This window comes from Dama dama, chromosome 1, assembly GCF_033118175.1.
Source record: "Dama dama isolate Ldn47 chromosome 1, ASM3311817v1, whole genome shotgun sequence".
Taxonomy (NCBI): Eukaryota; Metazoa; Chordata; class Mammalia; order Artiodactyla; family Cervidae; genus Dama; species Dama dama.
The window spans coordinates 64,001,353-64,028,324 of NC_083681.1; the positions used below are offsets into that span (position 1 = coordinate 64,001,353).

At 43.3% G+C, this 26,972-nt stretch overlaps 1 pseudogene; it reads right to left on the reverse strand.

Annotated features, from left to right (window-relative positions):
* LOC133061480 (protein kintoun-like) overlaps positions 1-26,123 on the reverse strand; it is a 96,606-nt pseudogene extending 70,483 nt beyond the window's left edge.
* Positions 26,124-26,972: the final 849 nt, after the last annotated feature.

Here is a 26,972-nt window from a genome sequence, read left to right on the forward strand (position 1 = left end):
TTGAAATAAAGTATTCAGGGAAGGCATTACTGAGGTGGTGGCAACTATGCAGAGATCTTAAAGGTGAGAGAGAGCCAGACGTTTGAGGAGCAGATGGAGGAGCTTCCAGGCAAAGGGGCAGAGAAAATAGTCTGAGCCAGGAAGAGCATGTGATATTCAGAGAAATGAAAGATCAGTGCAACCAGACAAGAGTAAGCAAGTGGAGAGTGCGTGAAATGAGGTTTGAGAAATAGGCAAGATTCAGGTCAGATAAAGTTTTGTATGCCATGATGAATAATAGATTCCATGCATGCAGGGGCTTAAGCAGAGAAAATTAAGGAAGTCATTTCAGTAGTCCAAATAAAAGGTGTCAGTCATGGTCTAGATTGAGGAAATAGAGATGAAAAGAAGCAGTCAGTTCCTTGAGATGTCTTGAAGAAAGGACAAAGAGATCTTGCTGATAGCTCAAAGATGGAAGCAACAGAGGATGGAGATAAAGGGAAGAAAGAAAGAGAATCCCAACAATTGTGGCACTTACTGAGGTGGGAATACTGGATATAGAGAAAAAAAGGTTTTTAGAGGAGAGGGAAATCAAGTTTAATTTAGATACTGAGATACTGAGAAAGGCATTAGTGTAATAAATGGCATCTAAAGAGACAGGATGCTGGATGTATTCAAGAGCCAGAGATCTCTGGGTTGGACTTCTGTTGACAGTTTGTACTTCATTTAGTTGAGCAAATGATGCCCAGATAAAGGACAGGGAAGAAAGACAGACAGACAAGAGCTATAAAACTGAAGCTGAAGATGAACTCCAGCTGGGAATATCTTGCCCCAAAGTTTCTGGTCAGTTCAAATAAAAAAACAAATCAACAACAACAAAAAAAATGGAATTGCTTAACACTATGTGGTCCAACTAGCTGATCTATTGGCTACATTTGAAGTATCACTTGGTGATAGCCAAATACAAGGCCCGGTGCATTGCAGCTTGTAGTTTAGTGAAGATGACAAGAAATAGCCAGATTTAGGTGAGCTGGTAGTCATTAATAGTGAAAGCTCTCTCAGCTGTTGACCTTGATTTCTACTCACATAGAAAACAAAAGCAATCAGAAGAAAATGTCCAGATGTCCACCACAGCATCTACCAACTGCTAGCATTGAGACCCACATATTGGGCCCTCCCTCCTGTTATAAGGGCCTCCCTGGTGGCACAGAGGGTAAAGAATCTGCCTGCAATGCAGGAGACCCAGGTTCAACCCCTGGGTAGGGAAGATTCCCCTGAAGAAGGGAATGGCTACCCACTCCTGTATTCTTGCCTGGAGAATTCCACGGACAGGGGAGCCTGGCCGGCTACAGTCCATGGGGTCACAAAGGGTCGGACACGACGACTGACTAACACTTTCACTTTTACTTTCCTGTTGTAAAGAATATTGCCCATGCTCCTTTCTGAAAGCAGTACGTCCACCTGGGCTCAACACTTCAGGGACTTTGTCCCTTTAATTCTCTTCTCTCACTGTTGGACTATTCTTGTCAATGAACAAACTCAGTGCTCTCACTCCATTGTCAAAAAATGACTGTAAAATAAAATCTTAAAGCTTCACTTCACATTTACTTGACTTCACCTGCCAGCGAACATCCCATTTCATCTCTCATTTTTAGTGAAACTCCTTGAGAGACTTGCCTCTTTTTTGGTGTCTACATTTCCTCTCTTACCATTCTCTTTATTTTTCCTTTGCTCAGGTGTATTGAAATACAATTTACATACTGTAAAATTCACCCTTTTGAAGTACACATTTCCATGAGTTTCAACAAATGTAATAAATAGTCACGTAGCCACCATTACAATCTAAAATACATAAAATAGCCATTACTTCAAAAAGTTCCCTTGTTCCCCTTCACATTCAACACCTTCTCCCCATCCTCATCCTTAGTGACCACTGTTCTGATATTTGTCCCTATATTTTCACCTTTTCCCGCATGTCAAATAAAAGGATTCCTACAGTCCTACAATTTTATGTATGCGGTACATTTCTCTTGTGTGCTAAGTTGCTTCAGTAGTGTCTAACTGTTTGTGACCCTATGGACTCTAGCCCGCCAGGCTTCTCTGTCCATGGGGTTCTCCAGGCAAGAATACTGGAGTGAGTTGCAATGTCCTCCCGCAGGGGATCTTCCCAATCCAGGGATCAAAGCCCTGTCTCCTATGTCTCCTGCATTGGCAGGTGGGTTCTTTACCACCAGCACCACCTGGGAAGCCCCCTGCCTAGGACATTTCTCCTAGCACAATGTTTTTGAGACTTATCACACTTGTCTTTAGTGTGTTCATTTACATTGCTGAGTAGTATTTAAGTGTGTGCATGTACCAAAATTTGTTTATCCACTAGCCAGTAAATAGATATTTGAATTGTTTCTTATTTCTGGTGATTATGACGAAAGCCTACACAAACATTTACACTTGCAGTTCTTTGCAAATATTTCCTCTAGTCTATGGACTGCATTTTTATTAGCATTCTCTTTCAAAGAGAAAAAACTTTAAATTAAATTTGATTATAGGAAATTAGTTTTTGTTTTTTATATCATATCTAAGAAATCTTTGTGTAACTCAGTATCTCCAAGATCTTTTACATTTTATTCTAAAACTTTTATTGTTTCAACTGAAATTTATGTCTCTGATTCATTCAAAATTAATTTTGTGTATATGACCAAAAAAAGTTCAACATTTTTGCATATGGATGTCCAATATTTTCTGCACCATTGACTGAAAAGGCTATTCTTTCCCCACAAATTACCTTGGCATCTTTGTCAAAAATTAATTTTCCTTAAATACATAAGTCTATTTCTGTGTTTTTATCCGTATGTTTATCTTTACACATAGAAGAAATTACTTTAATTATTATAGTTTAATAGTTAAGTGTTGAAATGTGAGTCCTCCAATTTTGCCCTTCATTCTAAAACACAACTGAGCATGTGTGCTTGGTAAGTTATAGAGACAATAGGACCACTTCATGGAGAATGGAGAAAGGCAAAATCACTCATACCTAACAAGCTTAGCATAATTGCTCTGAGCTTTTTAATATAATTCCTTCCAGTCTTCCCTCCACCCCATCAAGTCCTCTGTATAACCTTTTAAGATTCTGGCAGGTGGGTATGAAGATTTACTCGTCTTGCAGCCCCTCAAACCAAGCCATGTACTTAAGTCTCCTTGCTTATTAAACCTGCCACCTGCCCATCTAAAGTGGTCTGCCTCCCTCTTCTTTCTCTCCTTGTGCTTCACGTATGGGGGCCAGTTTCAAATATCATTCAGGAAACTTCTGAGGTTGTGAACCAACAATCACGAATACTCAGACTATGACAAAGTCAAAATACTTTTCATGTAGAAACATATTTGTAAGTTTAATGTCCATCAAGTGACCATATCCTAGTTTCCTTAATCATTTCTCCTCTTTGGAACATTTCTCTTGTTTTTAAATTTGCACGTTTATAAGCAAGGTGTGATAAATATCTTTGTACACAAAGTTTTTCTGTGGTTAGGATTATTTCCCAGAAGCGTAGATACAAGGTCAAAGATAAGAACATGTACTTGGCGCTGGATCCCATTACCCAGTGGTTTTCCAAATTGGCCCACTTTCTCTCAGTAGCCAACAATTTCCTGTGTGCTTGTGTGCTAAGTCGCTTCAATTGTGTCTGATTCTTTGCAACCCTGTGGGCTGTAGCCCGCCAGGCTCCTCTGTCTATGGGATTCTCCAGGCAAGAATACTGGAGTGGATTGCCATGCCCTCCCTCTTCCAGGGGATCTTTCTAACCAGGGATCGAACTTCTGCATTGGCTGGTGAGTTCTTTACCACTAGCGCCACCTGGGAAGCCCAGCGACTTCCTGACTCAGTCCTGGATGCTGAATGGCTCCCAACAAGTTCTATTTTTACCAGCCCTTCTGGAGATTCTGATATTGTTTTGGAAATGTTTGGCTTATCCGAGTGTCTTCCTTTTCTCCGTAAACACTCTAGGGTGTTGGATGAGTTAATTCTTTGTCACCACCTTCAGGAACAAATCCATGAAAGTAACTCCAATTAAATAGAAGTGGTTGCAAGTACTAATTCATTCAACAAATTCACTGAGCATATATGGATGTTGATTGAGGTGCCAGACATACAGTGATATAAGACAGTTCTTACTCTCATGGGGGTTACAGTTGGGTATGATTTGGCAGATAGTACACAAGAAAACAAATCAGTTTTGTTACGTTTTTTTAAAGATGATTTCAGAGAGTGATTTATGTTGCAAAGGTAGCAAATGTGATGAGTGTGCTGTGGAAGTGCAGGATAAGTTACCTCACACAGGAGGGTCAGAAGTGAGACTGTGAAATGATGGATGAATAGATGTGCAGAAAGTATTCCAGGCAGAAGAAACTGCAAGCCTGAAGTGTTTGAGCAACAGAAGAGGCCAGCAGGGTTAGAATGTGGCTGGCGAAAGGCAGAGGGATGAGGAGAAGAGAGGGAGGCAAGGACCCGAGGATGCAGGGCTCAGAGACCTAGATAAGGAGTGACCGTGGTTACATTTGGGACATCACTGAGGGGACTGAAACAGAGGAATGACATGTTGTGATGCATACGTTAAAAACAGAAAAATCACTAAAGTTCCTCTGTGTCAAGGGAGTGAAGAGGGGAGGGGAGAAATTGAGAGACTTCTTAGGAAGCTTCTGAAATTCCAGGCAAGAGATGATGGTGGGTTGGCCTAGAGTATGGTCATAGGGATGCAGAGAAGTAAATAGATGACAGTTGTATTTGGAGCAGAGGGATAGGAACACTCCACAGAAGAGCTTTCGTTAGGAGCAGACATGAGAAGTAATCCCCTCAAGGAGTGAACTGAAGCAGAGAGTCTTGGATTCTATCTTAGTGCTCTCATCACCCAGCCCTGTGACCTTGAACAAGTCACTTTATCAGCCCTAGCCTCCCTTTCCAGGGTTGAAATAAACATGTAAGATCTTTCTAGTTCCAATATTTTCTTATCGATTTTTGATGTAATATCCTCTACCTCCTTCATTCGACAAATATTTAATGAATGTGTTCTAAGTGCCAGCACTGAACAGGCATACCTTGTTTTATTCTACTTCACAGATACTGTGTTTTATTACAAATTGAAGGTTTATGGCAACTCTGAATTGAACCAGTCTATCAGTACCATTTTTCCAAAACCATTCACTCACTTCATGTCCCTGGGTCATGTTTTGGTAATTCCCTCAGGATTTAAAACTTTTTCATTATTAGCATATTTATTATGGTGATCTGTGATCAGTGATCTTTAATGTTACTACTAAAATTCACTGAAGGTTCAGACAATGGTTAGCCTTTTGGGGCAATAAGTTATTTTTAAATTAAGGTAGGTACAGTGCTTTTCTTAGATATAAGGCTATATTGCACACTTAAGAGACTGCAATATAGTATAAACAGAACTTCTGTTTGCACTGGGAAACCAAAACTTTCATGTGGCTAGCTTTATTGTGATACCTGGTTTATTGCGGTGGTCTGGATCTGAACAGGCCCTATCTCTGAGTCCTGACGGATCCATCAGACACTCTTCTCCTCCGTGGAGCTGACAGCTTTGGAGAAGGGACTTGTATTAAATGTATAATTGTACTGGGAATTATAAGAGCTACAGTGGAGAATCACAGGGAATGTAACCCAGACTGAGGGTAATGGAAGAATTTCCCTGGAGAAGGGGCAGTTCAGGGACTTCCCTGAACTGTGATTAAGACTCTATGCTTCCAACACAAGGGGTGTGGGTTCAATCCCTGGATGGGGAACTAAGAGCCCACATGCTGTATGACGTGGCCAAGAAAAAAAATAAGAAGGGGCATTTGACTGTGGTGCCTGGTGAGGACAGAATCTGCCTGCTAGGCTCCTCTGTCCATGGAATTTTATAGGCAAGAACAATGGAGTGTATTTCTTACTTCACCCTATAGGGCTTCCCAGGTGGCACTAGTGATTAAAAAACAAACAAACAAACAAAAAAAAAAAAACAAAAAACCTGCTCGCCAATACAAGAGACATAAGAGACTCGGGTTTAATTGCTGGATTGGGAAGATACCCTGGAGGTGGGTATGGCAACCCACTCTAGTGATGCAACTTAGCACACATGCACTCCATCCTGTGAACTGTAGCCCAGTAAGCTTCTCTGTCCATGGGATTTTCCAGGCAAGAATACTGGAACAGGTTGCCATTCCTACTCTAGGACCCAGGGATTGAACCCACATCTCTGGTGTCTCCTGCATTGACAGGCAGATACTTTACCACTGCGCCACTGGGGAATCCCACAGTCTAAGACAAATCGGAACCCTCATAGGCTGTGTTTTGTGAACTTTGACCCCACAAGCCCAATCACCTTTAGAGTTAGCTGCTTGTGAGACTGAAGTGAGTCCAGCTCAGGCCTGCTGCAAGGGCCAAGGGGTCCCAGGGACATTCTCTCCTGAGGTCAGCCAGTTCTAGTTTGATAAAGCAAAACATTTTTCCTAGAACTGAATGTCATCAGGAGGCATATTCTGTGACCTGATGTCATGATACCCCAGAGCAAAGGAGGCCTCTGGCAACACACTGGCTACCTCGGTCTCTCTCTGCCTCCACTCAGGGGTCTGGGACAGAATGCCAGTTGCTGAGCCTCTTTGGGCCAGATTTGGCCTGTCCATTTGGGAAAAAGGCACACTTCCCATTTTCCATTTTGAGGATTAGATCAGAAATGAATTTCTCCAGGACAAGAAAAGAGAAAAGCATGTCAAGAGGCTCTGTTCATTTTGAAAGGGACCGATTACTCCAGTTGCTCCATCGAACCCCATCTCCCCACCCAACCATCACATGAAGACACTGAGAGAGGCTCTTTATGGGCCTAGAGTTTCCAGGGCCTTGGGACTGATGGTTTTAGTAGCAGGAGAAAGAGAATGATTACAATGTTTTCTTCCTTTAGGGAGGCTTCTAGGCAAGCTGACTCTGTGTGAGATCACCCACTGGCCAGGTCCAGGGTGTTAGCAAGCCTGGAAACACTGTACATGGAGGAGGAACCCCTTTTCAGGAGCTGGAGAGCATAAGGGGAGAACAACTGGGGCTCTGTCCCAGGTCCTCGTCCCAGTGTACCAAGGAAGGCACGCAGCCCATCAAGAGAGTGCCCGATTCACCAATGGGTTTCCCAATCAGGAATGCTGAGAGCACTTTAAAATCCATCTTTATGGAATATTTCCATAACTCTGAATAAAAGCCCATATCAAGGCAACATGGTGCCATGACTAGGAAAGCAGATTCAGCAGCCAGACTGCTTGGGTTCGAATTTTAAACCTTCTGACTTTAGACAAATCATCCTCTAAGCTTTACTTTCCATATCTTTATATGAAACTGGTAAGAGCACACCTATCATAGGTTGTTGATTTTTTAATTGAGATATAGTTGACATATACTGTTTATTAGGTTCAAGTATACCTATTGTAGGTTTTTTTTTTTAAGTTTTTAGGTTTTAAATTATGAAAGTATGATAACACATTTACAGGAGACTTGGAAAACACAGAACAAAGTTACATATAGTTCCACTATATATGACAATTATTTTTTAAGTCAGTAAATTAAGATTTGTAGTTGGATTTTCAGTATCAAAATCTTAAAAATTAATAGAATAAATAGAAAGGTAGAAAGACACAGTAGACCTGAAAAACACTATGAACCAATTCAACATAATTAAGATTTATACAATTTTCACCCACCAGCAGGGTACAAATTCTAGTCAAATCCCCATCGACTATAAACCAAGAGATATTGGAACATATCCAGGGATGTAAAACAAGGTGCAAAAATTTCATGGTCTAAAGGGATTGAAATCATACAAAAAAGTCTGTTCTCTTATAACTGTGAAATAATGTTAGAAATCAATATCAAAAGATACTTGAAAATAACCCACATATTTTCAAGTGCAATGTGACATTTACCAAGAGAAATCTTGGACTTAGCCTCAAGAAGGTTAAAAGACTGAAAAAGCACAGAGAATGATTGCAAAGAAGAAAACATTTAAATGAGACATAGGTTTGTTTGTTTTAGGTTTTTAATTTAAACAAAGAAATGAACCAATGTAGGTAATGGACTGCAAAGGAGATCCAACCAGTCCATCCTAAAGGAGATCAGTCCTGGGTGTTCATTGGAAGGACTGATGCTGAAGATGAAGCTCCGATACTTTGGCCACCTCATGCGAAGAGTTGACTCATTGGAAAAGACCCTGATGTTGGGAGGGATTGTGGGCAGGAGGAGAAGGGGACGACAGAGGATGAGTTGGCTGGATGGCATGACTGACTCGATGGACATGAGTTTGAGTAAACTCCGGGAGTTGGTGATGGACAGGGAGGCCTGGCGTGCTGCGATTCATGGGGTCGCAAAGAGTCAGACACGACTGAGTGACTGAACTGAACTGAACTGAAGATAATGTGTATATAGCACAGGGTCTGAGCTCCATCACTGACATCATGTTTCCTGCTGTTGCCACAGTTGCTGAGGGATGGTCTAGTCACTAGCTACTGAACCCAGGTGGTCACATGGTCACTGGAAAGCTTTTCTGACCGGAAGCGGGAGACCTGTTACCAATTCTCCCTGTAACCTTGGCCAAGACACTACATTTGACAAGGAAAAGAATGAAAGAAAAAGGACTCAAAATTTTTTTTTTAATTTATAAGGTTGCACTGGATCTTAGTTGCAGTAAGTGGAATCTTCGATCTGGATTGCAGCACGTGGGACCTGTAGTTGCAGCATGCAAGCTCTAGCTGCTGAAGTGTGCATGTGTGCTCTGTTGTGATGGACTCTTTGCGACCCCATGGACTGTTGCCCACCAGGCTCCTCTATGCATGGAATTTTCCAGGCAAGAATACTAGAGTGGGGGGGGGTGTTGCCATTTCCTACTCCAGGGGATCTTTCCCACCTAGGGATCGAACCCATGTCTCTTTTGTCTCCTGCATTGCAGGTGGATTCGGGATCTAATTCCCTGACCAGGGATTGAACACGGGCCCCTTGCATTGGGAGCTTGGAGTATTAGCCACTGGACCACCAGAGAAGTCCCAGGGCTCTAAGATTCTAATCAGCACTTTATCATTTTCTAAGAGGACTCGAGTGAATCAATGGTAGGAAGATAAAAGTTTCAAATTGATGTCATCTTTCTTTTTCCCTTTCAGCAACTTCATCCCACAGGACCATTCCCATCACCCGAGGCTTCCCCAGGTGCCCCTGTCCGTGGCTGAATGTTCTCTACTGAATATTAGTGCCAAGGGTGACTCTGGAGGTCATCTGTCATGGCTTTCTCTTTGCAGGTGAGGAAACCAAGGTCCAAAGACTTGAAGGGATGGACCTACCATCATACAACTACTGGGCCCAGAACCCAGACTGGAACCCTCCTGTTCTAAGTTTGCCACACCCCTGCTTCTCTTCCACCCAAATAAAATAAGTAGCAAGGTCCCAAGGAATGAGTAAGGCCTGGCTTCTTGTCTGAGGAGCCTTGGTAGGAACAAAATCTCCCTCAAAGAGGCCAAAGCAAGAATTGGGAAGTCTGTGCCTGTGTTGCCTCCAGTTCTGGGCCAAGTTGGCTGTGTGTTTTGAGTCAGCTACCTAACTCCTCTGGTTAGGTAGTTGACTAACCTGACAATTTTGTAGGTCCAGTAAAACCGGATGGATGATTTGGCAGGATAAAACTCCTCTGGGTCTTTTTCCTCACCTCAACCCCAGCTGCTCTTCAAGCATAGCTTTCCCTCCCCTGACCAATCATTACATGATAAGGCCCTAAGGTGATCGAACCTTGTATCAGATCTGAAGCAGCTCAAAGGGATTATTCAGGCCCTGACTCCTGAGGGAATCTGTTTGAAGCTTAAAGCCCCGTTCCCAGGGTATCGAGCTTGGCTTTGGAGCTTTCTCTTCCAGTGAGTGAACAAAGCCCATTTAGAAACTTAAACCTGCCCTCCAGCCCCTGGGGTCCAGGCCCAGCTCCTGGATTTATGCTGCCCAGAGAGGAAAGCTCCTGCCGCCAGCTTGAATGGGCCCATTATGCACGGCTAATTCCACCGCAGAACACAGTGTCTCCAAGGGCCTAGCAGCAACTGGTCCTACCTGTTTAGAGTCAGTACATTCTGTTTGCTGGAGGGATGAAGAGAGCGCAGCACACACCACCTCTCACCATCATAAATGCCATTTCGGGTTAATGATTACCAGGTACAGTGGTACTGTAGTCAGACTCTGCACACGCTGAGCGCCCTTCCCATGGAAGCCAGCGGGCAGCGCATAAAGGGGGTCATTGTGTGCCGGGTGAGGGAGGGAGGGGTGCCTTCGAGTGCCAAGTGTGGTCTCATAGCTCACATACGCGGGAGGGGGAGGTTGGGACGCTGTGCACGTATGTTCTCATTTTATAAGACAATCTATTTACATCCACTGTTGACACTGGGGTACTGTTACTGAAACTGGAATTTGTGTCATTCAATAAAATGCCCGATCAGACTAACCCGACATTACGGGACATCAACTCGATCCTACACACACACACACACAAAAACAAAAAGTTCCCATCTTTGGCCAGAACTGGCTCTTTTGTAGCCAGAGCCATCATCCTGCTGCTGGGGAGCCGTGTGGACCTGCCTGCAGGCTGACAGTTAAGGGGTGTTTCTCACCACCTGAGTGACTGAAGTTGATGACTGTCAGGCCCCAACCAGCCTCTTCTGTCTGCCAGAGAGAAAGCAAGAATGTTCCCCTCCTGAGGTCTCAACTTACAGGCTTTTCACACTGTCAATAGGCAAGGGTTGCCACCTGCACTCCTATTTAAGGGTTCCTCCCAAGAGAGCCCTGACATTGTCTTGAATCAGCCCAGCCCTGACTCTACCTGTTTCTACTGCCACCTCGAGAAAGAGGGGATTGCTTTAGGGATAGAAGGTTGTGACCTTAGCCAATTTTGTAAGTCAGTAAAATCAGATGGATGATTTGGCAGTGCCTGAAATTCCACCTTTGGATTACAATTATTTTGTATCAAGTATTGTCCTCTCTTGCAATTCTCACTTCAAGTCTAAGGAACTCTGAGATAATAGGAATACAAATGTTTAGCCTTGAAATACATTTGTCAGACTGGAAAAGACAGCATGAAAATCTTGGGTGTTGGAGGTTGGAGGCTGCAGTGAAATTGGAGAAAGGGAGTCCAAGGAGCTTGAAACAGATTGAGTGCCAAGGAAGAGTTGAGGGATCTAAGACACATGAGAAGGTTTCCTGAGTGGCCAGAGTTACAGATTCTTGTTTCCTCTTCCCCCTTCAAAATCAAAACCAAAAACATAGGTTTTCACATATATGAATTCATAATGACTGTAGCAGACACTGTTGTTTGCCCATTAAGCAAGCAATATTACCCTTTATTTTGGGAAATTTCTTTCTGGACTCTATGTGGTTCAGGTGAGGCTGACTTCATCCCCAGGCTATAAGCATCGTTTAGGCCTGGTCCATCAGATCACAGCATCCCACAGGCTCATTGGCCACAGTCATTATTACATAGATAGGCAGGCCCGTGGTCTGAGCTAGGCCAGTGAAGTTCAAATGTAAAATTTTTGATAAAACTATTGGCAACAGGGACTTGCCTTTCTGCTCGTGGTTCTCAGCTGACCAAATGTGGGCCTAGATCACCCAGTGGTCTTCTTATCATGGCATGTGAAGAGCCTGCTTGGGAGTGAAATCAATTCAGAGGTGCACAGAACTAAAATTTTCAGAGCCATTATTTGTATGATAGCATTGAAACCTCTACCTCCAACTATATCTGCAGCCAGCATAACCTCAGACATTTTAGTTACATGGGTCAAAAAATGTCCCCCTCTTCCTTAAGCCAGCTTGAGTATCTGATAAAATAGAACATTTTCTCAGTATTACACTCACTCTGCTATACAGTTCATGATGGTGCATGTCCCCAGCTGCTGGCAGCATTCTTCTCTACTGATCCTGCCACATTCCAGAGAACTTGGCTCAAACCTTGGCCTTGGTGTACCCATCAGCTAACTGGGGGTAATAATGGGGCACATAGGAGGGAAAGAGAATTATTGAGGTGGAAAAATTATTCTCTTCTTGGAAGAAATACACTGCAGAAATTCAAAGTCTTATGTTGACAAAAGTAGACTTCACATTTTGTCCTTGAGAGAACTCTGGAGCTTTGCCACTCAAAGTGAGGTCCCTGGACCAGCATCAGCCATCCCCTGGAGCTTGTTAGAACTGCGGAGCCTCATCTTTATTCCAGACCTACAAATCAGCTTCTTCATTTGCATAAGGGCATCGAGTGGTTTGTGTACAAATGAAAGGTAGGAAACATGGCTTACAAGACCCCAGGAAGACAAGACCCCAAGAATACTTCTATTTTATATGCTGGGGTATCATGTATGATCTCAGTTAAAAGTGGATTCCCCTTGCTGTCTATTAGTTTGAAAAATATTATTTCAGTCTCCACATTTCACAGAGAGATAAAGTAAGGCTGAGAAGGGATGAGTGACCCATCTAAGATGAGAATCAGCTGTGCAGTCAACATGAAAAGCTGGTATTCTGAACTTTGTGACCTTGGGTAAAGATTTCTTAAATATGATATCAAAAGCATTATCCATTAAATTTTTTTCATAAATTGGACTACATCCAAACTTAAAATCGCTGCTCTATAAAAGATACTGTTAAGAAAATAAAAAGACAGGTCATAGTCTGGAAGAAAATATTTGTAAAGCACGTATTTATTTGATAAAGGACTTTTATCTTCTCAAATTCAAATATTTAAAAAAAAAACAATTAAAAATGGGGAAAATATTTGATTAGATACTTCACAGAAAAAAGTTATATAGATGGCAAATGACCACAAAAAAGATGTTGAACATCTTTAGTCATTAGGAAAGTGGAAGTAAAACCACAATGAAACATCTATACATAGATACAATTGGCAAAAACAAAAACAGACCAAGTGCAGTGGGGAAGGGGTGAAACACCACTTAAAATATTCGTATATTGCTGGCAAGAATACAAAGATAGAACAGCCACTTTGAAAACAAATTTGGTAACTTCATGCAAATGTAAACCTATGCTTATCATGTGACTCAGGAATCCCACCGTTAGGTATTTATCCAAGAGAAATGGCCCACCTGCAAAAAAAGTGTTGTATGTGAATACTAATGGACAATTTAGTCACAATACCTAAAACCTTGAAATAACCTAAATATCCTTCAACTGGTGAATGGATAAATAAAACTGTGGTACATCCATAAAATGGAATCCTCCTCAGCAAATAAAAAGAATTAAAAAAAAAAAAAGTAACGTGGATGAATCTTAAAAGCACTATAGTAAATGAAAATAGATTCAAAAGGCTACATACATAATCCCCCTTACACAGCTTTCTGAAAAAAGCAAAGCTATAGACACAAAAATCAGATCCGTGCCTGCCAGGTGCTGAGGTGTGGCAGGTGGTGGACTGTAAGGGGGCTGTATTAGTTTGCTGATAACAAACTCATACAAAGGGTTGCCATGACAAAGTGCTTCAAACTGGAGGGGTTACATGATAAAAATCATCTGATGGTTCTCAAAGTCCGAAATCAAACTGCTGGCAATGTGGGTTCCTGCTGAGGGCTCTGAGGAGAGGACCTGTTCCAGGCCTGTCTCCTTGATTTGTAGGTGGACACCTCCGCATTCACATGATATCCTGTGTGTGCATACACATGTGTCCGAATATCTCCTTTTTACACCAGTCATACTGGATTAGGGCCCACTCTAATGGATCTCATTTTGACTTGATTTCCTCTGTGAAGACTCTGTCTCTAAATAAAGCCATATTCTGAGGTACTGAGAGTTAGGAGTTCACCATATGAATTTTGCAGGAACACAATTCAACCCCAAAAAAGGGCACAAGGAAACTTCCTGGGTCTATAAGCTTTTGTTGCAGTTGTTACAATATTGCTCCTATTTTATATTTTGCATTTTTGGCTGCAAGACATGTGGGATCTTAGCTTCCCAACCAGGGATCGAACTCACACCCTCTGCATTGGGCGATAAAGTCTTAACCACTGGATCAGGTGGGAAGTCTCTGTTCTAGATCTTAATTGAGGTGGTGGGTCCATGTATGTATACATTTGTCAAAACTCATAAAACTATACCCTAAAAAGGGTGCATTTTATCCCACATTAGATAAATTTTAAACTCAAAAAACAAGGTATATCTCCTCAATTTTCCTTCTAATGATTATTACTCTTTCCAACCTACCATGCTGTCCTGACTATACTGTGTGTTCCAGCCATCTGTAAAGGTGAAGGATTATTTCCCAGAACCCCAAGAAGCTCATACTTTCACAGAAAAAGCTGTTTTTCTGCCATATGAGTGTATCTAAAGCAACACACCTCCAAAGCATGAAGGTTGCACCTCATCAAATGGCACATTTAATAAATTGCCTGTCTTGAGTAGGAAGAAGAAATACAAAGGGAGGGCTAGCTGGGACGATCTGGTTCGGGACCTGCCGAGGTTAGCTGGAGCTGGGCTCCCCTCCCAACAGGTAGGAGCTGAACATTTTACCCATAAGCCTGTGGCATCTCACCTGGGGCCACGCAGAGGACACCTGCAGGAGAGAGAGACAGGCGATCAAACCACCTGCCAGCTATACTCAGACACATAGCAAAGAACTCAGGAGGTGACTTCATCTCCGCGGGAGGAGAATGGGTGGATGGACCTGCTCCACCCACTTCATTTGAGCTGGGGTGGGGGTGGGGGTTAGATAATACAGACTTTGCTTCATAACAGAGGAAAAATGTTCAAAGGGGCCAGAGATAACAAACCTTGGAGCCCTCCCCCCCCAGTCCACCCCTCTGCTTTCTTATCTGTCTTATTCTGCCACCATCTGACTCTAAGCCATCCTGCAGGTCCCTGAGTGAACTTTGTCAGTTCAGATGGAATCGCTTGATGAGTAGTGGACGCAGGAAGTCTTGTTCCTTCCTCTTTTGCTGTGTGCAAGCATGTGTGTATGTGTGTGTGTGTGCATGCACATGTGTGTGTGTAACCTAAGTCAAGGTGTACAGGGATGATTAGAGAAGAGGAGCCATGTTTCTGGAAGGATCCAGGATGTGTTACAGCATATGCTGATTGCCCAGCCCTCAGCTTTCAGGAAAGGGGCTCGCTTTGTAGACGGTGCCTTCTGAACACTACATCGCTCTGCAGAGGAGGGTGTGGCCGAGGCCAACTGTAGCCAACAGGGAGCCAGCTGGAAAAAAGGGAGCACAGAGTGAATTTTCTCAAGGGGCTTGATGGGAACAGCCCCCGAACGAGGCTGAGCAGGGTTGGGAGTGAGGAGCCTCACGGCAGTGCTCAGAGAGGCGCAACACGGGGACTGCTGTTGTCATGTTGGCAGCTGCCCGGCCAGCCTCTGAGAGGTATGACAACACGGCTTGTTCTTTCCGGTTAGCTGTCAGAAATGAGTTCACTGTTTTGTTAACCTTCTCAACCTTCCCATTTTCATGGATGCTCTGTCTAGCTTGTATTTAGTCTGGCCCTGCTGTGTTGTCCCTGTGTTTTTATTTCAGATGCTTTCCTTTGACCTCTTAAATTTTATTTTTCCTAATTTAATTTCCTAAACTGGAACCAAAAAGCCTTCCATCTCCATGGCCTTAGATTTCTTATCTGTAAAATGGGGCTAGAGGAAAGGTGCTTCTTTCAGTCACTCCTGGGTCCAAAGAGCCAGAGATTCAGACTCAGAGAGTCTGTATTTCCAAGGTTTTATATCCCACGTATTTATAAAGACTACAAGGGACTCTGTGCTCCCTCCCCTTTAGTCTTTTTAATATCAGAATAAGGTACCATTATTATCCTCATATAGGAGATAACTGAGATGCAGAATTTAACAGACTCCCACATCACATAAGTACTCCAAGGTGGAGGCAGTCAGGGTTTGAACACCAGGTAACACTTTTTTTTTTCAGCTTTGTTGAGACATAATCGATATTTAACAATGTACTTGGTTTAAGATATACAAGGTGATCATTTGGTATATGTATATATCGTGAAATGATTACCACAATAGGGTTGGTTAACACATCCATCGCCCCACATAGTTACACTTTTGTGTGTAACTAAAAGTTTAATAGTTCAAATATACAATATAGCATTGTTAGCTGGAGTCACCATGCTGTACACTGAAGAGTTATCTGCACTCCTCATGTTTATCGAAGCATTATTCACAAGAGCCAAGATATGGAAGCGACCTAAGTGTCCATTGATGAATGAATGGATAAGAAAATGAGGTATGTATACACAATGGAATATTATTCAGCCATAAAAAGAAGGAACTCTTGACATATGGGACAACATGGATGATTCGTGAGGGCATTATGCTAAATGAAATAAGTCAGGCAGAGAAAGACAAATACTGTATAATCTCACTTATACGTGGAATCTCAAATAAATGAACTCACAGAAAACAGAGAACAAATTGGTTGTTGCCAGAGGTGGAATTTGCAGGGGTGAGAAAATGGGCAAAAGTGGTCAAAATGTGCACACTTTCAGGGTTCATGCTCTTAGCCATTCCATTCCACAATTTCAAGGCCAGTTTTGCATGTTTTTTTGTTTTGTTTTTTTGTTGTGTCATAGCTTGTGCATCTTTTGGACTCTCTGAGCTAAACTTTCCACTCTTCTCACTTGGCAAGGGGAGAAAATTATGATTCTTGTCTGAAATAACAAGCAGGTGGTTGTTAAAGTTGACTAAAGTGCCCACGGTGTCAGCCATCCATAAGAGTGGTCTTTGAAGGGTTTTATTTATTATTTGTTTATTTATTCATATATTTTTGGCTGCACTGGGTCTTCATTGCTGCACACGGATTTTCTCCAGTTGCGGTGAGAAGGGGCTACTTTCTAGGTGTGATGCATGGCCTCTCACTGTGGTGGCTCCTCTTGTTGCAGGGTACAGACTCTGGCTGCTAGGACTCAGTAGTTGTGACGCATGGGCTTAGTTGTTCTGCAGCATGGGGAATCTTCCTGGAGAAGGGATCGAACCTGTGTCCCCTGCATTGACCAGCATATTCTTAACCACTGGACCACCAGGGAAGTCCCTATATGAAATGTTGTATATGCACATTCAGACATGTAAAAATGTGGGGAAGGAAATAAGCAGGTTGATTGCTCACAGCCTGTGGTCTACTTTTGAGTGAAAAAATAGGTTGAAAATACTGCCTCTGCTGTGTTTAAATGTCAGCTCTTCACTTTCAAACACCAATTTAGCACTTTGCATTGCTCTGGGCAGAGAAGCTCCTCAGTAAATTAGTTGCAGAATTTCTTCTAGCCTCAGTTTCCCATCAGGTTTCCATCAAGGACCTGAGTTACTCACATTCTGGAAAGGAACGAGGTAGAGCCAGCAGAATGGCCCAAGTCAGGAGCATAATGGGTTCCAGGAGGCTCACAGACCCCCAAAGCCCAGAGGTGGCGGACAGGAGGTGTAAAGTAACTGAGCAGTAAGAATCCGGGCCTATCTCAGGACGCGCCCAGCCCATGATGTAAGACAGATGAATCCAGTGGTAAAGCCTGGCCGGCCTTCCCAGAGAGGTGCCTGCCTATCTCCCCACCACCTTCTCACCTCCTGGCACGTTTTTACTAACAACAAACCAGTAAGGCTTTCCTCCCTATCAATTAACTTCTTCTAAGATATCTAACTGTGAATAGGTTTCATAGCTGACAGTATTTGAGTTTTAACAGAGGATTTCTGCAGACCCCAAAGACTTAATCACTGAATTAAGGCTTCTTGGAGGGGGAAGGATTAACCTGACACCTAAGCAAAGGTTCATAGATTCACATGTCTCCAGGCGCAGGCAGTAATTGCGGATGTCTGAAGCTGGCCCTAGACAATAGGGAGTGGTGAAAGATAGTGGCAGAATGTAGAACTGTTCCTATCTAAAGGCTTCCAAATTTCCCTCTTAAAAACATTCTTCGGCAAAGCAGCAGAAATACAAACAAAGAAAAACAGCTACATGTTAAATGCAACATGGTATCCTTGGTCCACAGAGTCAAAGCTATGGTTTTTCCAGTAGTCATGTATGGATGTGAGAGTTGGACTATAAAGAAAGCTGAGAGCCAAAGAATTGATGCTTTTGAACTGTGGTGTTGGAGAAGACTCTTGAGAGTTCCTTGGACTTCAAGGAGATCAAAGCAGTCAATCCTAAAGGAAATCAGTCCTGAATATTCATTGGAAGGACTGATGTTGAAGCTGAAGCTCCAGTACTTTGGCTACCTGATGAGAAGAACTGACTTTTTAGAAAAGACCCTGATGCTGGGAAAGATTGAAGACAGGAAGAGAAGGAGACAACAGAGGATGAGATGGTTCGATGGCATCACTGACTAGATGGACATGAGTTTGAGCAAGCTCCGGGGGTTGGTGATGGACAGTGAAGCCTGGCGGGCTACAGTCCACAGGGTCACAAAGAGTTGGACATGACTGAAGCGACTTAGCATGCCTGCATGCACCACCTCACACCCACCTCAAATCATTAGGATAGCTACTACAAAAAGGAAAGGAAAGGAAAGGAGAAAGGATAGGGAAAGGGAAGGAACAGAATGAAACAAAATGAAAAGAAGAGAAAAGAAAAAAAACTATTGGCAAGGATGAGAAACTGGAACCTTTGTGCGCTGTTGATACAAATGTAAAATGGTGTAGGCACTATGGAAAACAATATGACATTTCCTCAAGAAACTAAAAATAAAATTATCAAGGATTCAGCAATTCCACTTCTAGGTGTTGAAAAGAATGAAAAGCAGGATCTCAAATAGATACTTGCACACCCATGTTTATAATAGTCAATCCTAAAGGAAATCAGCCCTGAATATCCGTTGGAAGGACTGATGCAGAAGCTGAAGCTACAATACTTTGGCCACCTGGAGCTAGCTCACTGGAAAAGAGCCTAATGGGTCTTTTCCCTAATGGGAAAGACTAGAGGCAAAAGGAAAAGAGGATGGCAGAGGATGAAATGGTTACATAGCATCACCAATTCAGTGGACATGAATTTGAGCAAATTCCGGGAGATAGTGAAGGACAGGAAAGCCTGGCGTGCTGCAGTCCATGGGGTTGCAAAGAGGCAGACACAGCTTAGTGACTGAACAGCAACATTCCCAAAAACTAAAAGATGGAAGAAACTCAAGTATCCATGGATGGATGAATGGATAAGCAAAATGTGGTATATACGTACAATGAAATATTATTCAATCTTAAAAAGGATGGAAATTCTTATACATGCCACAATATAGATGAAGGTTGAGGACATTATGCTAAGTGAAATAAGCTAGTCACCAAAAGGCAAATGTTGTAAGATTCTACTTATATGAAGCACCTAGAGTTGCAAATTTATAGAAGAGGAAAATATATTGGTGGTGGTCAGGGGCTAGGGGAGGAGGGAATGGGGAGTTACTGTTTAGTGGATATAGTGTTTCAGTTTGGGAAGATGAATGGTGGCAATGGTTCCACAACAAAGTGAAGGTACTTAATACCACTGTACTGCACACTAAAATATAGTTAGGATCATTAATTTTATGTTAGATGTGTTTTACTACAATTAAATATAAAATAAAATTTAAAAAATTTAAGGGGCCCTAAAATTTTCAGTCATCAAGAAATAATATTCTAATGCAATACTTTTTCTTTTCTAGTCTCTTTTCTTTTTAAATTTTTAATTTAATTTAATTTAATTTGGGAAGAGAGCATGTGTGGGGCATGTGGGCTCTTAGTTCCCTGACCAGGGATCAAACCCATGACACCTGCATTGGAAGTACAAAGCCCTAACCACTGGACATTCAGGGAAATCTCCGAATGCAGTATTAAAAAAAAATTAATGCAAAAAAATCCACAAGGAAAAAAATTCCAAAATTTAGAAAGAAAACAGGATCAGGGACAATGTCATATCAAATTATATTGGAGTTTGAGGCAAGAGGAAAACTGGCTACACTGATCCTGGACACACCTCTCTGAGTGCATATGGGAGTCTTAGGGCTAATGGAGCATGGGATACACAGTGAAAAAAACTTACATGACCCTGATATTCAGCATCCCATGTCTCACCCTCCACTCCCAAAAAAAACAGAGAAAAGAAAACTTTCAGCATCGACTAGAAGAAACGGAGATCCAAAGTGGTTAACTTTCACTTATTGGAGGTCCTTGCTGGTTAGCAAATGAATTCATGGTGGAATGCCTGGGAGCTCAGTAGCCCGAGAAGGGGCATCTGATGCCTCATTCCAGGGCAGTTCTGCCTCAGGGACCTTGTGACCCCAGCTTTGAGGTGCTCAATTGGACACCATGCCTACACATGTGCGGCCAGATCTTTTGGACATGTCCACCAGCTCCAGGCTGATTTTAAAATGTGTTTCAGATTGCACCACCCAGAACCCTATCCCCTTTGCCAACTCCCTTGGGAGTTACAGGTGGGGAGGCAACATCGGACAAGTTTCTGCAGCAACACCTGGGGTTTAGGAACCTCCATTAGCAATGCAAATGCCGGGGAGTGTCAGCTGATTTATTAAATGGAGCCCTTGGCACGGTCGTCTTGCCCCACTTGGTTCATCAGTCATCCACTTGTCAACTCTGCGAACTGGGTTCATGGGCTACATGTGCTAACCTAGCTCAATTACCGTTGTCTCAGGGCTCTGGATTTACAGAGGCTTATTTCTTAATATTTGGATCCCAGTGATCAGAGTCATGAGATCCTGTCAGTAGCCTGGTAGGTGCCCACCTTCGCTTTCTCTGCAATTTTCTGTTTTCTTTACCAAGGGGTAGACAACTCATTTCCTTCTTTCTCAGGTTTTGGGGTCTGGCCCCATCCGCCAGTCCCTCCAACCACAGTGCTTTCTCACCCTGGGGTCTTTGGAGGTGTGGCTCCTTCCATCTGACTTGCCTTTCCCCTTTCTGCCCTCTCCCTTCCCCAAACACCTGGACTATTCCCGTTGTTCAGTGGTTCTCAGCTGGAGGTGATCTTGTCCTCCTGGGGACATTTGGCAATGTCCAGAGATATTGAGATTATCACAACCAACATGTTGGGGCTGGTGCTATTAATATCTAGTGAGTAGAGGTCATTGTGAGGTGCACAGGACAGCCAGCCCCCACCCCCAGAAAGAAGGAATTATCTGGCCCCTATGTCAATACTCCCGAGGTTGAGAAACACTAGCCCAGCTAACCAGACTGATCAGCTGTAGGTCAAGCATTGCCTTCTCTGACCAAAGCCATGTCTGACCAAACTTCCCAGCCATCTTCATCCCACCCCCACCCCCACCCCCTGAAATGCACACCAGATTGTGCCATATTTAGGGCATATCTCGTCTTTCTTCTAGGGTACTTACCCTAATTTGTCAGTGAATTTCTGTGCTTTTGTTTGATTAATGTCTGCTCCCAGGCTCCAAGCTGCGCAAGCTCAGACACCTTTGTTTAGGCTCACTCACCTTTAGATCCCCAAAGCAGAGCAGGTGGCTTGATACACAGTAGGTTCTAATGAGATCTATTGGATGAACTAATGGATACATACTCCTTCCATATTCCCAGTGAAGGGCCCTCCAAGTTCAAGGCAGTCCTTAGGACCTATGGACTGAAACAGCTGGGAACTCATGTGTGTATCCCTGATCACTGGGAATGGGGGGCGAACAGATCCTGATTAAGCCTCTCCCCATCCCTCACCCCTTCTCTTCTTCTGCCTCTCCCTATTTCTCTCACCTTTTCCCTCCCAATAGACAAATATTTATTGAGCATCTACTGAATATCAGGAACTATTAGGTATTACGTATACAGCGATGAACAAGACATACACAGGACGTGACCGTGTGGATCATTGTCTTCTGAGAAGATAGTCATTAAACAAGTTTCCACAAGTGTGCTGAATGTCCCAAAGGAGCAGAAAATGGGGCTATGAGTGTCCGTGCTAGAAGAATCTGAACTGGGTGGGAAGAATCAGGGAAGGATTCCCTTTTCTTCCTCCATCTTCCCCCAGTCTTCCTATCAGACCTCTATTCCTATCCCTGGGCTGGGATTAATGTGAATAATATGTTAAATTGTAAACTTTGAAAATTACCTCTAAAGTGTGTAGACATAGCACAAGACAACTGCTGTGGGTAAATAGATGTTACAGCTTTTTGTATTTACTTTCACTTCACGCTTGATTGAGTTTTAATTTGGAAGTCTGTCTGATGATGCACTTAATTGTCTTTGATTGAGTCTCTGAAACAGACTATGAAAATACAAAACTATGTGCAAGTTTGTTAGGGAGTGCTCTCAGGTGATACAGCCGGGGGAGCTGACTTGAATGCACATGTGACAGAGGCTGCAGCCCTGGAACAGAGAGCTCTGGAGCTGGGTGACCCTTAGAGGGGTTCTGAAATAAGGCAAAGGAGTTGGGTTTTTGCACCCCCCTCAGTCACTGGCTGCCGGCTGCACCCTGGAAGGGCATGACCTTGGGTGAGAAGTTTCCTTCAGCCAAGGGCGGTTTCCAGAGAGGAATGCAGCTGTGAGCCTTCAGCAACTGATCTGCCTTCTTCTAGGAACTTTTAGAAGCTGGAGGAATCAGCTCTAAAGAGGGGCTCTGGGCAGATCACCCCAGTACCCACTATAGGAATCTGATCATACAGCAGGGCATGTGAGTTTCACACAGATACACATACACTCGTGCTTAAGGGATTCTGTGCCCCCAGACTGTGTGTTACACTGATAGGGTTATGCCACTCAGAAAGTTTGAACACCACCATTTTAGAGTAGAGGGACCCAATTGATAAAATGACCCATTTTTATCAGTTTACCTCTACACTTCCATTTCTATTATGGGTCCTATGTTTCAAGAGAGCTCCTCCCAAACTACTGTCTTAGGTAATGCATTTATTTCTCCATTTTGAAAGTAATGAAAGACAGAAAGAACTCTGGATGATAGAAACCAAGAAAGGGAACACCAAAAGCACTCTGATTTGGACTCTGTTATGATTAAATTTTAGCTACTACAATGGTTAAGAGTCTGCATTTGAGCCCAGTATCTAGGTCCAGATACCAGTTCTACTGCTTGCTCTGTGAACTTGAGTTAAGTCAGTTAACTTGCCTTATTCCTGTTTCCTCTTCTACAAAGCAATAATAACATAGCACTTACTTCATGGGATTATTATGAGGATTAAATGAACCAAGGCACGCAAAGTGCTTAGGATAAAATCTAAACATAGTAAACCCTCAACAGATGTTACTCAATATCATTAACCTGCATGGTACTTTTTCCCAGGGAAATGGAAGATCTTGGCTTTTGAAACTATTGAGGAGGGCCTTGTATCAGTTAAAATTAAGCTCAACTGTGACAAAAACCCAAAGTAAGAGGTAGAAGTTTTTTTAAATTTCCCTCTTAAAGTATGCATTGTCACCTAGTATAGCAACTAAACACTTTTCAGACCTAGAGTTCTAGCGGTTGCTTGTTTATCTTCAACAGGAAGATCTTACCTCATAGTCCATATGGCTGCTCCAGCCTCAACCATCACATCTACATTCCAAGCTAATTGGAAGGAGAAGGGCACACCCCATATATTTAAGAACATTTCATGGAAGTTGTACATTGGCTTTTGCACCTATCCTGTGGGCCAGAACTTAACCTCACAGCCAGCCTTAGCTGCAAGGGAGTCTGGGAAACATAGTCTTGTTCTGGGTAGCTGCATGTTCAGCTAAAATATGGGGAGCGGTCTTCTGCTTGGGAAGAAGGAGAGAATAGATATCAGAGTCTCTGCCAAATGTCCCAACTTTGCTCTTAACATCAGAAGGGGAGGAAGGCACAAACCATCAACTGCAACATTTCACTGATAATTAATGGTGAGTCCAAGACACATAGAATATACTCTTTCCTTTGATCTGAAGTTGACCACTGTGATCCCTCAGAGCCCAGGAATAGATTTTGACTGAGTCACCAGTTGAAGGGTGTCTCATCTCCTTGCCCTACAGGGAACCTCTCTCTTTTGGGGCCTCTCTAATCACACAGAAGCTGCACACCCATGGGCCCCTGGATCCCTAAATCCTTCCACTGTCCTCTGCACCCCACCTTTTGCCCTCCTTGTCTTGTAAGCTGACTTTCAGTGTTATGCTGTCCTCCCAGGCTGGAGATGGAGAGGACTTAGGATAGTGGTGAGGTAAACCTGACCCCAGGGACTGCCTCCGACAGCCACTCCTGTTGTTATTCAAGGTTGTCTCAGTCTCTTATCCACCTTTAGGTCCTTTTGACAGAGGTCCCCTCTCATTAGCCTTCCTGCTGTGTGTCCACCTCAGGAGAAGCACCCACCTCAGCTCTGTCCTGGAACAGATTCCCCACACCCCACTTCAGGGACCACTGAGGACTCCAGCTGAGAGTCGAGCGTATGGCCCATGACTCAAGTTACTCAAGACAACCCAGAGGGCAGTAGACTTTATTCCTGTGAAAGTATTAGTTGCTCAGTCATGTCAGACTCTTTGCCACCCCAGGCAAGGTCCAGGCAAGTCCCGTGTCCTGTCAATCTTTGCATGACTTTTCCCAATAATGTATTACTACAGGGAACTCATGGGCTCTTCTGGGGGGTCAGATGGTGAAGAATATGCCTGCAATGCAGGAGACCCAGGTTCAGTCCCTAGGTCAGGAAGATCCTCTGGAGAAGGGAATGGCTTCAACTCCAATATTCTTGCCTGGAGAATCCCATGGAGAGAGGAACCTAGTAGGACTACAGTCCATGGGGTGGCAAAGAGTCAGACATGACTGAGCAACTAATAGTTTCACAGGGAACTAATAGTTACTAGATATCCACTATGTGCCAGGAACAGTGCCAGGGACTTGTTCATTGAATCCTTTCAACAGTTCTTTGAGACAGAAGATTTTAACTCCACTCACAAGTGAGGAAACTACAGCTCTGAGAGGCTGAGAAACTTGCCTAAGGCTACAGGTCTTGAAAACAGTGTGGCCAGGGTCAGAACTCAGATCTGATTCCCAGACTATGTTTTTAGTCCAGTAAGAGTTGTCTGTTACTTAAATTCATTTGATTAGTCAGTGGTGTGGGGTGTGGAAAATCAAATTAATGCAACATATACTTCATAAACTATTACTAAGTGCCAGGCATTGGGAAAGTGAAAAGAAAAAGACACAGCAGGAATTTCATGGGGATCCAGTGGTTAGGACTCTGCCTTTCACTGCTGAGTGCCCGGGTTCAATCCCTAGTCACAGAACTAAGATCCCACAAGCTGTACGCACAGCCAGGAAAAAAAAAAAAAAAATCACACAGCCCCTCAAGGAACGTCAGTTTAGCCAAGGAGACAGTCATAGATACGGATCATTTGGATCAACATAACCCATACCTGGCTGTAGATTTAAGGGGTGTTAAGAGTCATAGGAGGCTGTCTGGAGGGCATCGTCTCTGAGTTGAGTCTTAAAGTGTGAATTTGATGTAGCCAGGTGAAGAGTGGAAAGGCTTTCCAGGCAGAGGGCATAGGACATGCAACAGTCAGGCTGTAGGGCCAACATAACATTCCAGGCATATGCCCTATAGATATTGGCTCTAGCGTAGCAATCTAATACAAACTCAGTAAACATTGTGCACCAGCTAAACCCATTTTCCTCCTGGAGTACCTGAAAAAACCTTTCCAATCTCTCTGTTGATTTGTTGGTCAGGTTCTTATCTTTTTCAGCTGTTGTCCTGGCTTGTATTTCCACTTCCTTGCCACCTCCCTAGATCTTTATGGAAAATGTTCCTTTTCACCAGCAGACATTTTTTTGTCATGTTCCTGAGACTCTGTCTTGCTTTCATTCACTGGAAGCTGAATGGATTTTGTATAGCTGGGGCTTCTGCTGAGATGTTGGGTGAATGAGAGCAGCCATCTTGAGTGAGCCGGGTTTTGCAGGGACTTGGACCGATTTTAGGAAGACTGAGCCCATCTGCTTCCTCCATCCTTCTCAAACATGGTTTCCATGAAGCTCTGGTATCAGCTCAGCTCATTAAGAGAGATTTGCCTTGTATTGGTCCCCGAGTTTCAGTTGCCAGGACACCTGGGAGGGAGAGAGAGTTCTTTGTGTCTTCAATTCCTCCAACTTCGTGTTGCTATGGCTTCTCCACACCTCCGAACTTCTCCAGTTCCTCTTCTCAACTTACTCGTCTCCTCTTTCCCTTCTGCTGCCTCCGCCATGCCCACACACCTTGTAACCTATACTCAGAAAATTAAGTGTTATAGGCTTCAGTAGAAGCAGGAATTTTCTAAGGGTGGGATTTTTCTATCAGGGTTCCAGGTGATCTTTCCAAGCATTTTCTGGGCCAGTGGTCTTCTCAGAGGGCTTCCCTGGTGGCTCAAAGGGTAAAGAATCTGCCTGCAATGCAGGAGACCCAGGTTCAATGGTTTGATCCCTGGGTTGGGAAGATCTCCTGGAGAAGGGACTGGCTACTCACTCCAGTATTCTTGCCTGAAGAATTCCATGGACAGAGGAGCCTGGTGGGCTACAGTCCTCAGAAATCCCAAAAATCATAGCAGCTTGTTAAAAAGGTGGTACTCTATAGAGTCAGGAACATGGGCTCTGCCCTCAGACAAACCTGAGTTCCAATCTCTGCTCTGCTGTTTCCTGGCTGGGTGTCCTTGAGCAAGTGACTAAAACTTTCTAAGTTTCTGCATTCTTGTCTGGAACACAGGGATGATAAAAGTTCCACATCAGTGAGATATAGGTGGTTAAGATGAGAACATATATGCAAAGTGCTTGGCCTGGAATAATGGAAACCATTATTATAGCACCTCTTGCCAGTTTCTTGGCAACTTTTGCTCATGCATTGATTCATTTAACAAATGTTGAATGCCTGTTGTGCATCAGATGCTGTTCTAGGCCCTGAGAACACAAGAGTGAATACGATAAAGTGACCATCAGTTGTGATGATCACAATGCATGAGGACACTGGGAACAAGCATCTTTGCCTTTGTGGCTAAATTGCTCATAAAGGGTAATACCCCTATTCTGTGCATAAGCAGAAAGTTTGCCATCAGTCACTCTCC